Raw genomic sequence first — 17,092 nt, 5'->3', positions numbered from 1 at the left:
GGGTATTGGCTGAGCTTGACCTTAAGGCGTATTGGCTGAGCTTGACCTTTAGGGGTATTGCCTGAGCTTGACCTTTAGGGGTATTGGCTGAGCTTGACCTTAAGGCGTATTGGCTGAGCTTGACCTATAGGGGTATTGGCTGAGCTTGACCTTTAGGGGTATTGGCTGAGCTTGACCTTTAGGCGTATTGGCTCAGCTTGACCTTTAGGGGTATTGGCTGAGCTTGACCTTTAGGGGTATTGGCTGAGCTTGACCTTTAGGCGTATTGGCTGAGCTTGACCTTTAGGGGTATTGCCTGAGCTTGACCTTTAGGGGTATTGGCTGAGCTTGACCTTTAGGGGTATTGGCTGAGCTTGACCTTTAGGGGTATTGGCTGAGCTTGACCTTTAGGGGTATTGGCTGAACTTGACCTTTAGGGGTATTGGCTGAGTGCATATAGTGGACGGCTCTTATTCGCTGTGTAGCGGCGCAGGATGCCATATAGTGGACGGCTCTTATTCGCTGTGTAGCGGCGCAGGATGCCATATAGTGGACGGCTCTTATCCACTGTGTAGCGGCGCAGGATGCCATATAGTGGACGGCTCTTTTTTAAAACTTTGACCAGTCAGCTGGTTCTTTTTAGCGTTTATCGCTTTTTCTTCGCATTCATACTTGGTCAAGTTCGACCGACAGAAGCAGGCTGAAAGGGTTCAGATGGGGGGGAAAGACACTCTGGGAAATGCACGGCTGCCGTCCGGGATTCGAACGTGCTCAGCCCCAGATCCGCGCGAGCGCGGTTGTCCACGGCGCTGAAATAGCACTTGCGGTACGTGGTGAGCTACTGGAGCTCCCCCAGTGGACGGCTCTTATCCGCTGTGTAGCGGCGCAGGATGCCATATAGTGGACGGCTCTTATCCATTGTGTAGCGGCGCAGGATGCCATATAGTGGACGGCTCTTATCCACTGTGTAGCGGCGCAGGATGCCATATAGTGGACGGCTCTTATTCGCTGTGTAGCGGCGCAGGATGCCATATAGTGGACGGCTCTTATCCACTGTGTAGCGGCGCAGGATGCCATATAGTGGACGGCTCTTATCCGCTGTGTAGCGGCGCAGGATGCCATATAGTGGACGGCTCTTATCCGCTGTGTAGCGGCGCAGGATGCCATATAGTGGACGGCTCTTATCCGCTGTGTAGCGGCGCAGGATGCCATATAGTGGACGGCTCTTATCCGCTGTGTAGCGGCGCAGGATGCCATATAGTGGACGGCTCTTATCCACTGTGTAGCGGCGCAGGATGCCATATAGTGGACGGCTCTTATCCGCTGTGTAGCGGCGCAGGATGCCATATAGTGGACGGCTCTTATTCACTGTGTAGCGGCGCAGGATGCCATATAGTGGACGGCTCTTATCCACTGTGTAGCGGCGCAGGATGCCATATAGTGGACGGCTCTTATCCACTGTGTAGCGGCGCAGGATGCCATATAGTGGACGGCTCTTATTCGCTGTGTAGCGGCGCAGGATGCCATATAGTGGACGGCTCTTATTCGCTGTGTAGCGGCGCAGGATGCCATATAGTGGACGGCTCTTATCCACTGTGTAGCGGCGCAGGATGCCATATAGTGGACGGCTCTTATTCGCTGTGTAGCGGCGCAGGATGCCATATAGTGGACGGCTCTTATCCACTGTGTAGCGGCGCAGGATGCCATATAGTGGACGGCTCTTATCCGCTGTGTAGCGGCGCAGGATGCCATATAGTGGACGGCTCTTATCCGCTGTGTAGCGGCGCAGGATGCCATATAGTGGACGGCTCTTATCCACTGTGTAGCGACGCAGGATGCCATATAGTGGACGGCTCTTATCCGCTGTGTAGCGGCGCAGGATGCCATATAGTGGACGGCTCTTATCCGCTGTGTAGCGGCGCAGGATGCCATATAGTGGACGGCTCTTATCCGCTGTGTAGCGGCGCAGGATGCCATATAGTGGACGGCTCTTATCCGCTGTGTAGCGGCGCAGGATGCCATATAGTGGACGGCTCTTATCCGCTGTGTAGCGGCGCAGGATGCCATATAGTGGACGGCTCTTATACGCTGTGTAGCGGCGCAGGATGCCATATAGTGGACGGCTCTTATACGCTGTGTAGCGGCGCAGGATGCCATATAGTGGACGGCTCTTATCCGCTGTGTAGCGGCGCAGGATGCCATATAGTGGACGGCTCTTATCCGCTGTGTAGCGGCGCAGGATGCCATATAGTGGACGGCTCTTATCCGCTGTGTAGCGGCGCAGGATGCCATATAGTGGACGGCTCTTATCCGCTGTGTAGCGGCGCAGGATGCCATATAGTGGACGGCTCTTATCCACTGTGAGAGCTTGACACTGTGCTTGCAGATGTTGGGATCCTCAATGCCACATCTATTTACTCGTTTAACCCTTTCACTGCCACACGACAGAAGGTTAACCCTTTCACTGCCACACGACAGAAGGTTAGCCCTTTACTATCACACAACCGACGGCGATGCTCCATCATTATTAGCATCATTAACTCCGCGGATGCTAAAGGGTTAACCGGCTGCCGTGTGGCAGTGAAAGGGTTAATAAGGGTAGACATTGTTTTGGTTTTGATGAACTAGATGAACTAGAGTTGGTGGGAAGTGTGCATCATTTTACTGTATATACCTTTGAGGGTGCAGAATTAGGCAGAGATGTCTGCACTGTTCATTCTACATGATTGGCAGGCTGGTAGGTGGACTTGAGTCAATGGCTGTTGGCTGTTCCGGGATTACCCAGAGTGCTGCTGGCTTTGAAGTGAAGCTAGCGACATACCATAGAGATACATATCGCACCTCACGTGTATACTGTATACTTCATCAGAGCATATTTATACTGTACACGTATACTTCATCAGAGCATATTTATACTGTATACTTCATCAGAGCATATTTATACTGTATACTTCATCAGAGCATATTTATACTGTATACTTCATCAGAGCATATTTATACTGTATACGTATACTTCATCAGAGCATATTTATACTGTATACGTATACTTCATCAGAGCATATTTATACTGTATACTTCATCAGAGCATATTTATACTGTATACGTATACTTCATCAGAGCATATTTATACTGTATACTTCATCAGAGCATATTTATACTGTATACGTATACTTCATCAGAGCATATTTATACTGTATACGTATACTTCATCAGAGCATATTTATACTGTATACGTATACTTCATCAGAGCATATTTATACTGTATACGTATACTTCATCAGAGCATATTTATACTGTATACGTATACTTCATCAGAGCATATCGCACCTCACGTGTATACTGTATACTTCATCAGAGCATATTTATACTGTATACTTCATCAGAGCATATTAATAATATACTGTATACTTCATCAGACCATATTTTTAGCATTTTTTTAGCATTTAGCATTTTTTGATTATATATTCGATTAGATTTAGATTATATATTGTAACTATATTTATTGTAGGGCAAATATAACAGAGGGCACACATACCCTCATCTTGCACCTTGTTGCCCATATGCGCATGTCCAGAGTTAATTATATTGTTATATTGTTTACCCTGCCTTTTTATTCCATTTTTATTTTTACTTCTCCACTGTACTATAATTATATGACCTGTACCTGTATGTCTTCTACTACCTGTACCCCCCCCCCCCATGCTGCTATGATGCCTGCATTTCCCCAAGGGGATCAATAAAGGAATATCTTATCTTATCTTATCTTATCTTATCTTAGATACAGTGGGCCTCATTCAACAATACTCTCTTATTATTTTTCTTATATTCTTGCTTACCTGTCTGTTAAGATAACAATAAGAAAAGCCACCGCCACATTCACCAAGACGTTCTTAACGTCCAAATCGGTTATTACCCAGGTCGGTTGCATGCTGAATCCCACTCATTCTTAAATTCAAATGCGCGCTCGCGCTAAATTCATTTGCATACAGACACGCCCGCCATCTCCTTATAAGGCGAATGAGGCGTGTGTAAAACAGCCGAGTGTCGGCATCTGATCGCTGTCTAATCCATTCAACATTCAGCTATACAAATAAAGTTATTATTATAACAGGAAGCATTTTTGCAACTGATCTCAAAATGACACACACACGCCTCACGACTTGCGACTCAGTGCATGTGTGTGTGTGTTCCTGTGGGTCGCTCATCGCATGTGTGTGTGTTTAAAAAAAAAATTATGTATTATCTTTCCCCCCCATTTTTTCCGATTTTTTCTCCCATCCCACTGTTAGTCGGTATGCCAATTCCCAACCCCCTTCCTGGTTGTTGCGCACTCCCCCCTACTGTTGGTCCGGGAGGCCGGAGACTGTCACATGCTTTCCTCCGACGCATGTGCAGCCAGCCGGCAGTCAGCCTGGCCGCGCAGATTCTCACCGGGAGAGTGTAACGTGTGGAAGGTCACACTACCTCCCTCCAGATCCTACCCTCGCTGTGCAGGCGCCCCGACCGAACTGTAGGGGTCGCTGTCCACAACGCCCAGGACCCACCCATCAGCTTTCCCACTGCCAATTGTGTTAGTATGAACGACCAGCCAAGCTGATAGCAACGCCGAGAGCTGGATTTGAACCCAGCGTCTCCAGCGTTGATGGCGAGCGCCTTGCCCACTACACCACCTAGCCGCCCGTGTGTGTGTGTTAATCTGATGACAAATAAAGACTTATACTTGTACTTATACGTATACAATGCGAAATAAATTGTTCCAGCAAAGTAGGCTTTGTCAATACTGAACGACTTGACAACGCTTGTCAAGAACCACTCGTGCAGTATACTCAGGGCCGCCTCAGGGGGTGTGCGAGCAGTGCGGTCGCACAGGGCCTCGCGGGAAGGGGGGCCTAGCAAAAAAAAAATAAAAAAAAATAAAAAAAAATATATTTTTTATTTATTATTTTTTTTATTTTTTATTTTTTTTATTTATTTTTATTTTATTGCGAGGCCCCCCTTCCCGCGAGCCCCTTTTTCATCACATACCTAAAATCTAGTTTTGCTTATATGCTTATATATTTCACATTAGACACGTTTGTAGAATGTGTCTGACTTGTTCCTGGGTCTGCACCTGGGTCACTATTGGAGCTCTGGTGCTCTGCAGCAGGCATTGGTTTCAACGAAGGGAGTGGTTACTTACATCATAGTACGCCGCCGGAAACTTAAACGAAGAAGAAGAAGAGTCAGCTGCGTTTGAATATTTCGCGCGTGCAGCTTTTGACTATTATGCTTAGTTATGCCAGCCAAGGTCGGTCATTATCAGTCGGTCAGTCACCAAGGAACGTTGACGAAAGGCGGGACAAATGGCCGGAGCCTTGTCATGATGCAGTCGGGATATAGGCCATGGCCCATGATGATGTCGGCTAGTAGCTAGCTTAGCTAAAGGCTATCTAGCGTTAGCTAACCTGCAGCCAAGGATGAAGAGGATGGTCGTTTGGCAGATGAACTTCGTCAACTCCACGCGGTTGTCTCCATCCTCTTGGACGTTTGGTGAGTTTTTAACCTATTCTATTAACTCTATTCTATTCCCGCCGTGGACATCGCTCTCTCTCTCTCTCTCTCTCTCTCACTCTCTGGAGCTAAACTGGCCGACTAGCTAATAGTACTACTAGTAGCTAACGGTGTGTGCCTGGTGTCAGCACCTGGCTGTATGTAGCCGCATAGCTTGCTTCTGCGTTAGCTAATGGTTAGCGATAGCCTGGTTGAGCTAACTGTTAGCCAGTTAGCTGTTTAGCTTCGACGTTAACTGCCGGCTGCGCTCGGCTGGGAACGTTCGTTTGATGCTATCAGTTAGCCTTGAGTTAGCTGTTAGCTTGTGCTACGACCATTGACATTAGCCGTGAGAATAGCAGGGGGTTCTGGCACTCTGACTACGACATCATCTTTGACAAAAGATGTAGTCGGGCCTGCACTATGACAAGGCTCTGGCAGCAGCTTATTTTTGTCCCGACAGCGAGAGGCCTTTCGTCAACGTGGAGACCTGTGTTACGGCCTTTCGCCCTGCGTTCCTTGGTGCAGGTAAGATTAATGAAAATGTCATGATATTACCCCACTCTTCCTTCCTTCCCCTCCCGAATGTTTTGTTAATAACTGTTGTGAAGGATCAGATTAAACCGAATATATATATTTATTTATGGATATATATTTAATAGTATTTGTATATCGTTTGATATCCCCTGTATATTCCTTGTACATATACACTGAATATCCCTTTAGTCTACTAACAGCCCATAATAGTTTCATTCTACCATTGGACGAGAACCTGGCGCCAGCAGCCAAGCCCCTTGGTTCAAGTTCAATCGTGCCGACGAACATGTCGTTACAAGCCCGGTTCCGCGTAGGAATACGTCTGGCGAAATACTAATGGTACTATTTGTTCACAGCGCATATATATATGGCGCAAGTAAAGTAGAACTTTCTTTTAGTCCATTAGTCCTTTACCCTCCAACCTAGTAACAGACGTGAAGCCTCACCCACGACGCACGTGTGGTGCAGTATGGCCTACTTGGCCTCAGAATAGGCATTGAGACATCGTGTGGATTAATAGTTGAATTGTCATAGTTTGGCACTATACCGTCGAGTGGGACGTATTTCTATTAAGTTAATAATAGTCTATTATGTATGGTGCATCGTTCGGTTAGAGTTATAAAGTGAGCAGTACCCCCATCGTTCCTGGCGTTATCTAGAGTCTTAACCAGGCTGGGCAGACCACGTGTGGTGCTTGCATCCGAGGAGCTCTGGGCCAGGACGAGTGGACCTGTACATTGGATTACTTCACCCGGACGACGGCGAGCCCTCCACGGCTTGGATTATCTACGTGCTTTGGGTGCTTTGATTATGCCATGGATAACAGCCAACACTGCTGAGTGTTGGAACTACCCCCCCCGAGAGGAGTCCAGGTGAGACGGCGCTCTACCCCGAGTGAGGTCGCCTCACGTCTCTTCGTTGTGGACCGGCAGCGACCGTCTACAAGAGGGCCCAGCTGTATTCATCTGTGGACCGAGGTTCTGTGGGCACCGTGTTCAGCACTCTGAATTCTCCCAAGAAATCGTCGGCCAGATGGGATATCGCCAGCGGCTCTCCTAACCCCCCCCCCCTACTGCCTTACAACCAGCGGGACCCCCCTTTAGTGTATCCAGCTATAATCATTTAAGTACCATCGCTATAGTTCCCTAAAGAACCAGGTTGTATACTTGCTCCCTGCGTAACCAGAGATTGGACATTCAATGTTGATTTACCAACGAATACTCATTTGCCATACAAGTGCATTCAAATCATAAATGTCATTAAGTGAACGTTGTATATACCCTTTGCTATATAAAATATTCGATTTATACATTTGTGTGGACTTCGTTTCATCAGGTGGGAAAGTGTTCATCATATCTATATCATGTACTGTGTGGCCAGTATTTAAAGTACATAAAGCAGGTAGTGGTTTAATGATACCATACTTATCAATACAGTCAGGGAATTGTACCCCTCAGTTACAATTGGTCCTTCGAGCCGGATGGTAACTAGTGTAATATTAATATAGTGTTATTAATATTGAAATGGCCTATGATGAACACTCCACGAAACGGTCCTCCTAACGTAGAACGCCCGCAGCGCAGACGACAGCCACCTCAGTACTTAGAGGATTACGCTGTCAGTCAACTACCTAGCCTTCGACAATCGGTAAACGCGGTAAACGTAGAAAGTAAAATTATGTCTGCCCTTAACGACCAGGTTACCCCGACCACAGAGGCCCTAGTGGGTTCTAATGTAACTGACCAAGCTCACGGTGGGGACCAGGAGGGAGCTGACATGCCTTTACCCCCCGCCAATACCGAAGAAGTAGTCCCCGACCAGCCCCGGGAGGAAGACAACCCTACAGAGAGAGAACTCTGCACGGAAGAAGAGGAGGAGAGCGCCGAGGAAATAGAGCTCCAGGACTCCCCAACGAGTACAGCCAGGAGCGGCTCACCTCAACAACCGTCTTCCCCCAGCGAAGCGGAGAGGATGCTATCACAGGCGTTCCTAGTCAGCCTGACAGCCTCTACCGAACGCGATCGACTTCAGGGTGAACGCGATCGACTTCAGGGTGAACGCGATCGACTCCAGACACAGCAACGGAGCGAAGAAGAGCACATACGCCTGGAGATGAGACGCCTTCAGACGGAAGAGAATATGGCAAGAGACCGAGCAGACACCCAGCGCGCCGCTGACGGTGCCCAAAGAGAGGCAGAGCGCGACCTCGCTCTCAACCAGCGCGACCTCGCTCTCATCCAGCGCGAAACCGAGCGCGACAGACTACAAGCCGAGCGCGACAAGTTACAAGCGCAGCTAATGGAGCAGCTGATCCTCAAGGCAACACCCTCTCCCTCCGCCAGGGGTTCAAGGAACTCGTCGAGACAACAGTCAAGGGCAGCGTCTCCTAACCGAGCAAGCGACCCTGAACTTGACCAACAGACCAAGCCTATACCCCCCGCAGACCCCCTTCCCAGACCGGTCCAAGCGAGACCCAGCTACAAGGAAGGAGCAGCATACACTGCGGAGAAGCTAAATAAACGACTACAGGATCTAGAGGACCTGATAGAAGAGGAAGAGGGAGAGGAGGAGAACCAAGCCCGACGACAGCACAGTACTCCACCGGACCAGGAGGTCCAGTACAGCCCAGGCTATACCCCCGCGGCGCTGCGCTACAGACCCCCGACTCTATTCACGGGTGAGCACGACGCACGACCAGCCCCGAGGAATAGCACCTGGACCAGCGGGCCATGGTACCCTGCCGGTACCAGCCCACAGAGAGGCGCAAGAGGAGACTCGCCTAGGAGGTCTCTCCCCCAACGCTCGCCGATGTATCAGCCATCCACGGCGTCATACATTGCCACGCCGACGTTTCCAGACTTCACCTATGAGAATCGAGCACAGTACACGGAGCTCCGGATGTGCTTAGAGACAATGATGGTGGATGTCGCCGATGAACGCCACAAGTATGCAATATTACTGAAGCACCTGAAAGTACCGCGAGCGCACAATATAGCGCTAGCCTATGCCACCTCTACGACCCCATACACCGCGGCTCTAGCAGCGCTGGACCAGAGATATGGACGTATATGGGATTACGTAATCCAAGAGATAAGGCATATTGATCGCCTACCCCCAGCAACAGACAATCGCTCATTAGACGACCTGTCTATAAAAGTGCAGTCCCTGGTAGGGATGCTGGGAGCGCAACGGGAAAAGGGCATGCACGAGCTATACGGCAACTCTAACGTCGAGAGGATTTTAGAGAAGCTGCCACCCGCCAGACAAGAGCGCTTCAGGCGGCAGAGAGACCACCGTGATCCTAACGGTCCCGAACCATCCCTCCTCGATCTAGCCGACTTCCTGGCGAGAGAAGTCAGCAGCTTACGACTGGATACGTTCGTGCGGAGCACGCCAAGCTCCAGAGAGGGACCCAGGAGAATAAACGATGGAAGAAGATCGGTGACTGTCATGCACCAATCAGAATCAGTACCGAGCAGTAAGAGTACCCCCTCGAGAAAAGAGAAGTGGAAGATGGTGTGCCCCTACTGCGAGAAGGAACACTGGCTGTCACAATGTGACCTGTTCACAAAGATGAATGCAGAAGAAGTGAGTCAATGGATAAAGTCCAACAGGCGCTGTTACCGATGTGCGCGCAGTCACATGGCAGCCGAATGCCGCCTAAAGAAGAGGTGCAGTCGGTGTGACGGAGCCCATCTAGATGTACTACATGACAGTAACAGAAGAAGGCCTGCACCTGCACCATCGAGCAGCACCAAGGCAAGTGTCATGTACATTGACCCCGCCAGCAGCAGCGGCGCCCAAGTGCTATTAAAGGTAGTCCGTGTGACATTGAGCTACCAAGATAAAGTCATGGACACTTACGCCGTCCTTGATGACGGGTCAGAGAAGACCCTTCTGCTCGCGTCCGCTGCGGCCCAGCTGGGACTGCGGGGGAGCGAGAACCAAATGACGATTCGGACAATAAGAAGAGATTTAAAGACGATAAAGGGCGAGAATGTCTCCTTCACTATCGCAGCAAGCGGGCAGCCAGAGCGACGGTATAGGATTACAAATGCTTTCACCAGCCAAGAAATAGGACTATCGCAGTACACCTACCCCATCGCCAAGCTGATGGATAAATATGTGCACCTGCGTCAACTACCTATCCCGCTCATAGACGGCGCCACCCCGACCCTGCTGATAGGCTCCGACCATGCAGACCTCATCGTCCCGATTGACCGGGCCCATACAGGACCCCGAGGCTGTCCTGCAGCAGTCGAGACCCGCCTAGGGTGGACACTACAAGGCCCCCTCGCTAAATCTCTCAACCGAACAGCAGCCACTAGCTGCCTCCACTCCAGAGCGACAGAAGAAGACACCACTCTCCTGCAGCATGTCGAGAGGCTATGGACACTAGAGACAATGCCCTTTAAGAACGAAAAGAAAGACATTTGTTCTAAAGAAGACATTTACGCCATACACCTCCTCGAGCAAGGGACAAAGAGAGTCACAGTCGGCGGAGTGATGAGATACGCAACTCCACTCCTGAGGCGAGAGGGAATGCCCACCTTTCACGCAAAGAAAGACGCCACGGAGCGGTATCTATTGAACACAGAGCGGCGCCTAGCCAAAGACCCCGCTCAAGAGAGTGTGTACCGCGCTGAGATTGAGAAGCTAATCACAGCGGGACACGTGACAAAGATTGACATTAAAGAGGCCGATCAGACGACCGAATCATGGTACGTGCCGCACCACAAGGTCCACCACAACGGCAAGGATCGCATTGTGTTTAACTGCAGCTACCAGATCGGATCCCAAAATCTGAATAAAGAGCTCTTGCCCGGCCCCACACTCGGCCCCTCTCTACTAGGCGTGCTACTACGCTTCCGCCAGGACAAGGTGGCTATCAGCGGGGATATCAAAGGGATGTTCCTGCAGGTGAGACTAGTGGAGGAGAACAAGCCCCTGCTGCGGTTCCTATGGAGAGAGAGGATCGGAGATGAGCACCCAGCCATCTACCAGTGGGAAGTCCTCCCCTTCGGAACCACATGTAGCCTGTGCTGTGCTACATTTGCACTACAGAAACACGTAGCAGAGGACCCAGCAGCAGATGAAGAGGTCCGACACAGTGTGAAGAACAGTTTCTACGTGGACAACTGTTTACAAAGCGTTTCGACTCAAGAAGAAGCCGAGGTTCTCCTACTCAAGCTACGCGCCTCCCTGATCAAAGGCGGCTTTGATCTCAGGCAGTGGGCCAGCAGTGACCCGCACGTATTGCGCAGCCTCTCCCCCGCGGACAAGGCTGCCAGCAGCGAGACCTGGATGGCGACAATCCCAGGAGAAGCCCAAGAAATGACACTAGGACTAGTCTGGCGCTTCAAAACAGACTCGCTCCACTATAGACACAAACCCCTGACCACGGAGCAGGGAAGGTCGACGGCGATACCGACCACCAGACGGAGTGTGTACAGAACACTCGCCAGACAATATGACCCGTTGGGATGTATTCTACCTTACACCACCAGGGCAAAGATGATTGTACGAGCACTATGGGACAAGGACCAGGGCTGGGACGACCCAATACCCGCACACCTTGCATCCACATGGAGAGAGTGGGAGACGGAGCTCCGCTCACTCCCAGGCGTCAATATACGCCGCAGCTACTTCCCACCCACAGTGAGGCCAGAGACATGCAAGATGGATCTACACGTCTTCAGTGACGCCTCCGAAGTAGCCTATGGATCGGTGGCCTACTTGCGTGCCCAAGAGAAGGGAGGAGAGATACACACCGCTTTCATCCTGGCTCGCTCAAGAATAGCCCCACGAAAGCAACAATCTATCCCGCGTCTAGAGCTCTGCGCAGCCCTAGCAGGAGCGCATCTAGCCACGTTAATCCAACGTGAACTCACCATTCCGGTGCACAGAACAATCTTGTGGTCAGATTCCACGACAGTACTCACATGGATCAAGTCTGATTCATGCAGATACAAAGTCTTCGTGGGAGTCAGAGTCACCGAGATTCAAGAGTTAACAGAAGCAGCGAGCTGGCGGTATGTGGACACCAAACACAACCCAGCTGACGTCATCACCCGGGGAATGTCCCTAGATGACCTCACCCGTCGCAACATCTACAGTGACGGACCAGAGTTCCTCCAGCTCCCGGAAGAAGAGTGGCCTACGCCCACCCCACGGGAAGCGAGTAAAGAGGAGGCTGAGAACAAGAAACCTATGTTCTGTGGACTGAGCACAGTCGCCTCCACAGACCCCAACATAGATGATTGCATTACCCTACAGAGTGCGCAGCTAAAGACATTCCTGTGGCACCACCCAGAGATTCAGTCCACCACTGACATTTCAGCAGCTGACTACGAAGAAGCAGAACTTCTTCTACTACAACGAGCCCAGAGAGACTCGTTCCCCGATGAGCTAGACTGTCTACAGGGAGGAAAGCCCGTTCCATCAGACAGCAGACTGCTCCACCTGGCACCCGAGAGCGACGCCCATAATCTCATCAGAGTGGGTGGTCGTCTGCGGAGAGCCCCCGATCTACCGGATGACGTTAAGTACCCGATAGTCTTGAACAGCCGACACAAGGTCACAGAGCTGATCATAAAGAAATACGACGAGGATGTACACCACGCAGGAGCAGAGAGAGTCTTCGCGGAGATCAGACGTCGCTATTGGATACTTCAAGGAAGAGAAGCAGTGCGACGCTTCCAGCGAACCTGTCTAGACTGCCGAAAGTGGCGCGCGCAGCCCAGCATACCCCGGATGGCTGACCTACCTCCCTGTCGCCTCCGACTCGGCGACAAGCCATTCCACTCCACAGGCATGGACTGTTTTGGCCCGTTGTATATAAAGAAAGGAAGAGGAACCGAGAAGCGGTGGGGTATTGTATTCAAATGCATGACCACCAGAGCGATACATATCGAACTCCTTCCGACCATGAGCACAGACTCATTCCTTATGGCCTTCCGAAGATTCACATCACGGAAAGGAAAACCGTCTACATTGTTGTCTGATCACGGGACAAACTTCAAAGGCGGAGAAAGAGAGCTGAGAGAGAGCTTCCAAGCTATGGGCCCAGAACTTAAGACCCACCTCGCTCCATCCCAGATTGACTTCCAGTTTAATCCCCCGAATGCACCCCACTTCGGTGGAACCTGGGAACGAGAAGTACGTTCTATAAAGACAGCCCTGTACGCCGTGCTTGGGGCCCAGACTGTGGCGGAAGAAGTCCTAATGACAGTCCTCACGGAGATCGAGGGAGTATTGAACTCCAAGCCCCTCGGCTACGTCTCCAGTGATGTAGCAGATGTCGACCCAGTCACCCCCAACACACTCTTAATGGGGCGGCTGGACCCCGCGCTACCCCAGACAATGTACAGGCCTGAAGAAGCGAACGGCCGAAGAATGTGGAGGTACAGTCAAGTACTAGCTGACAAGTTTTGGAACAGCTTTCTACTCCACTACCTACCGTCTCTACAGACCCGCCAGAAGTGGGTAAAAGAGAGAGACAATTTGACAGAAGGAACAGTCGTCATGATTATCGACCAGTCACTACCCAGAGCTATGTGGCCGGCTGGCCGCGTAAGCAAAGTGATCACCGGTGCCGATGGCAAGGTCCAAGCAGCTGAAGTGCTCGTCCAAGGGCGAACTTACACACGACCCGTGGCGAGGCTAATAGAACTGCCCAGACTCCCAGACACTATCGATGACGACCATGACCCCACGACTTTGTGAGTTGACTGACCCTTACAGCGGACCTTGAGTGGTAGACAGTGCGGTTAATCTGTCTCTGCTTAGCTAATTAGGTGGGACTAATTAGGGGGCGGCTGTTGTGAAGGATCAGATTAAACCGAATATATATATTTATTTATGGATATATATTTAATAGTATTTGTATATCGTTTGATATCCCCTGTATATTCCTTGTACATATACACTGAATATCCCTTTAGTCTACTAACAGCCCATAATAGTTTCATTCTACCATTGGACGAGAACCTGGCGCCAGCAGCCAAGCCCCTTGGTTCAAGTTCAATCGTGCCGACGAACATGTCGTTACAAGCCGCGGTTCCGCGTAGGAATACGTCTGGCGAAATACGAATGGTACTATTTGTTCACAGCGCATATATATATGGCGCAAGTAAAGTAGAACTTTCTTTTAGTCCATTAGTCCTTTACCCTCCAACCTAGTAACAGACGTGAAGCCTCACCCACGACGCACGTGTGGTGCAGTATGGCCTACTTGGCCTCAGAATAGGCATTGAGACATCGTGTGGATTAATAGTTGAATTGTCATAGTTTGGCACTATACCGTCGAGTGGGACGTATTTCTATTAAGTTAATAATAGTCTATTATGTATGGTGCATCGTTCGGTTAGAGTTATAAAGTGAGCAGTACCCCCATCGTTCCTGGCGTTATCTAGAGTCTTAACCAGGCTGGGCAGACCACGTGTGGTGCTTGCATCCGAGGAGCTCTGGGCCAGGACGAGTGGACCTGTACATTGGATTACTTCACCCGGACGACGGCGAGCCCTCCACGGCTTGGATTATCTACGTGCTTTGGGTGCTTTGATTATGCCATGGATAACAGCCAACACTGCTGAGTGTTGGAACTACCCCCCCCGAGAGGAGTCCAGGTGAGACGGCGCTCTACCCCGAGTGAGGTCGCCTCACGTCTCTTCGTTGTGGACCGGCAGCGACCGTCTACAAGAGGGCCCAGCTGTATTCATCTGTGGACCGAGGTTCTGTGGGCACCGTGTTCAGCACTCTGAATTCTCCCAAGAAATCGTCGGCCAGATGGGATATCGCCAGCGGCTCTCCTAACCCCCCCCCCCTACTGCCTTACAACCAGCGGGACCCCCCTTTAGTGTATCCAGCTATAATCATTTAAGTACCATCGCTATAGTTCCCTAAATAACCAGGTTGTATACTTGCTCCCTGCGTAACCAGAGATTGGACATTCAATGTTGATTTACCAACGAATACTCATTTGCCATACAAGTGCATTCAAATCATAAATGTCATTAAGTGAACGTTGTATATACCCTTTGCTATATAAAATATTCGATTTATACATTTGTGTGGACTTCGTTTCATCAGGTGGGAAAGTGTTCATCATATCTATATCATGTACTGTGTGGCCAGTATTTAAAGTACATAAAGCAGGTAGTGGTTTAATGATACCATACTTATCAATACAGTCAGGGAATTGTACCCCTCAGTTACAATAACAATGTTTTTTTCCAGGCAAAACATATGCTACTTCACAACATTTGGAGATACGACATGTGCTGTGTGTGAATGTCTTGGTCGTTTGTGTAGCTTGGGTAGCGTTGGGCCGTTGGCCAAAGCTGTGTGTGGCCTGGTGTCACAGTACCTGGCTAGCCTATTTAGCTGATGTCGGCCATTGGCTCCTTGCTGCTTTGGTTTCTCTGGTATAGACCCTCTTCTCTTTGGATTTAAGTGTTGATCTTTGTCCTTTTGGATCTCTCATACATGCTCTCTCTCTAACACACACACACATGCTCTCTCTCTCTCTCTCTCTCATACATGCTCTCTCTCTAACACACATGCTCTCTCTCTCTCTCTCTTTCTAACACACACAGTATGCCTATGGCGGCCTTTCTCGATGGCTAGGCTGTGCTCGCTGAGTCTGTATAGTCAAGGATCTTCAGTCACAGTGCTCAGGTATTCTGCCACTGTGTACTCTCTGTTTAGGGCCAAATAGCATTTCAATTTCTTTCCAATGTGTCTCTCTCTCTCTCTCTCTCTTGGATTTAAGTGTTGATCTTTGTCCTTTTGGATCTCTCATACATGCTCTCTCTCTAACACACACACACATGACAAACACACATGTTCTCTCTCTCTCTCTCTCTTTCTAACACACACAGTCTGCCTATGGCGGCCTTTCTCGATGGCTAGGCTGTGCTCGCTGAGTCTGTACATAGTCAAGGATCTTCAGTCACAGTGCTCAGGTATTCTGCCACTGTGTACTCTCTTTTTAGGGCCAAATAGCATTTCAATTTCTTTCCAATGTGTCTCTCTCTCTCTCTCTCTCTGTACACTGTATATTGACTGTAGAACGGGAGCTCTCTCGCTCTCTCTTTTGCTATATGTTGCCTCGGGCAGCGCTATTATTTAAGAATATGTTGACTGTATGAAAAAAAAAAAATATATATATATATATATATATATATATATATATAATATTTTTTTTTTTAACCTTTTGGTGGGGGGGGGGGGGGGGCCTCGCGTTAAATCTCGCACAGGGCCTCGCATTTCTCCCAGGCGGCCCTGAGTATACTGATAATGCCGCTGATCCTATGCTCTCTCCTTTCAGAGAGAGATGACAGGTGACCGATCCGGTACGGAAATACCGGATCTGTCACCCGCCATCTCTCTCCGCAAATGTCCCCGTGGCCAAAACTCCGAGTGCGCTCAGAACTTCAGGAGCAGAGAAGAGAGGAAAGGAGAGAGGGGAGGAGAGGAGATGTTGTAAATATGCGTTATATGCGTACGCCTGGGCAGCCAGCATCTAACTGTTGTAACAGCAATATATAATCCATTTTTAGAAGCAGAACGCACGCAATAAGTTATAATAATAATAATAATTAGTGAAAAGTTCTGGGTTTAGAAAGTCGTATTTGGGGGCAAATGACCAATGGTTTGCTTTCAACCCATGAACTCCTTCCTCTCTCACCATTTTATATATCTTTTTTTATTTGATCTACTAAAACTGTATTGTATTATATTGTTTGTTTTGTAAAGTGTCTTTGAGCATTAGGAAAAGCGCTATATACGTCTGATGTATTATTGTTATTACGAATGGTAGGCTTTTTTTTTTTTAAATGTTTCTCATCTGGGTAAGAGTTTCTTATCTGGGTAAGAATTTGTTCTTGCCTGAGAGAAAAGCAACAATAAGAAAACATTACTGAATCCCAGGTAAGAACAAAATAGGAGGAAATGCTAGTTAAGAACGAAATCTGTTCTTATATCGCTTCATGAATGAGGCCCAATGTATATGGTTAATATAAAATGTATTCGCTACAAGATTTCT

General features: G+C 49.3%; 1 protein-coding gene across 1 annotated transcript in view; it reads left to right on the top strand.

The window, feature by feature from the left end:
- Positions 1–17,092, top strand: part of eml6 (EMAP like 6) — a gene marked incomplete at its 5' end in the record, with an annotated part of 173,585 nt that overhangs the window by 34,619 nt on the left and 121,874 nt on the right. The window lies entirely within an intron of this gene.

The sequence above is a fragment of the Notolepis coatsorum genome (genome assembly GCF_963971535.1).
Source record: "Notolepis coatsorum genome assembly, chromosome: 7".
Lineage (NCBI taxonomy): Eukaryota > Metazoa > Chordata > Actinopteri > Aulopiformes > Paralepididae > Notolepis > Notolepis coatsorum.
The sequence above is the reverse complement of the archived record's forward strand: the minus strand, read 5'-3'. Positions and strand labels throughout refer to the sequence as shown.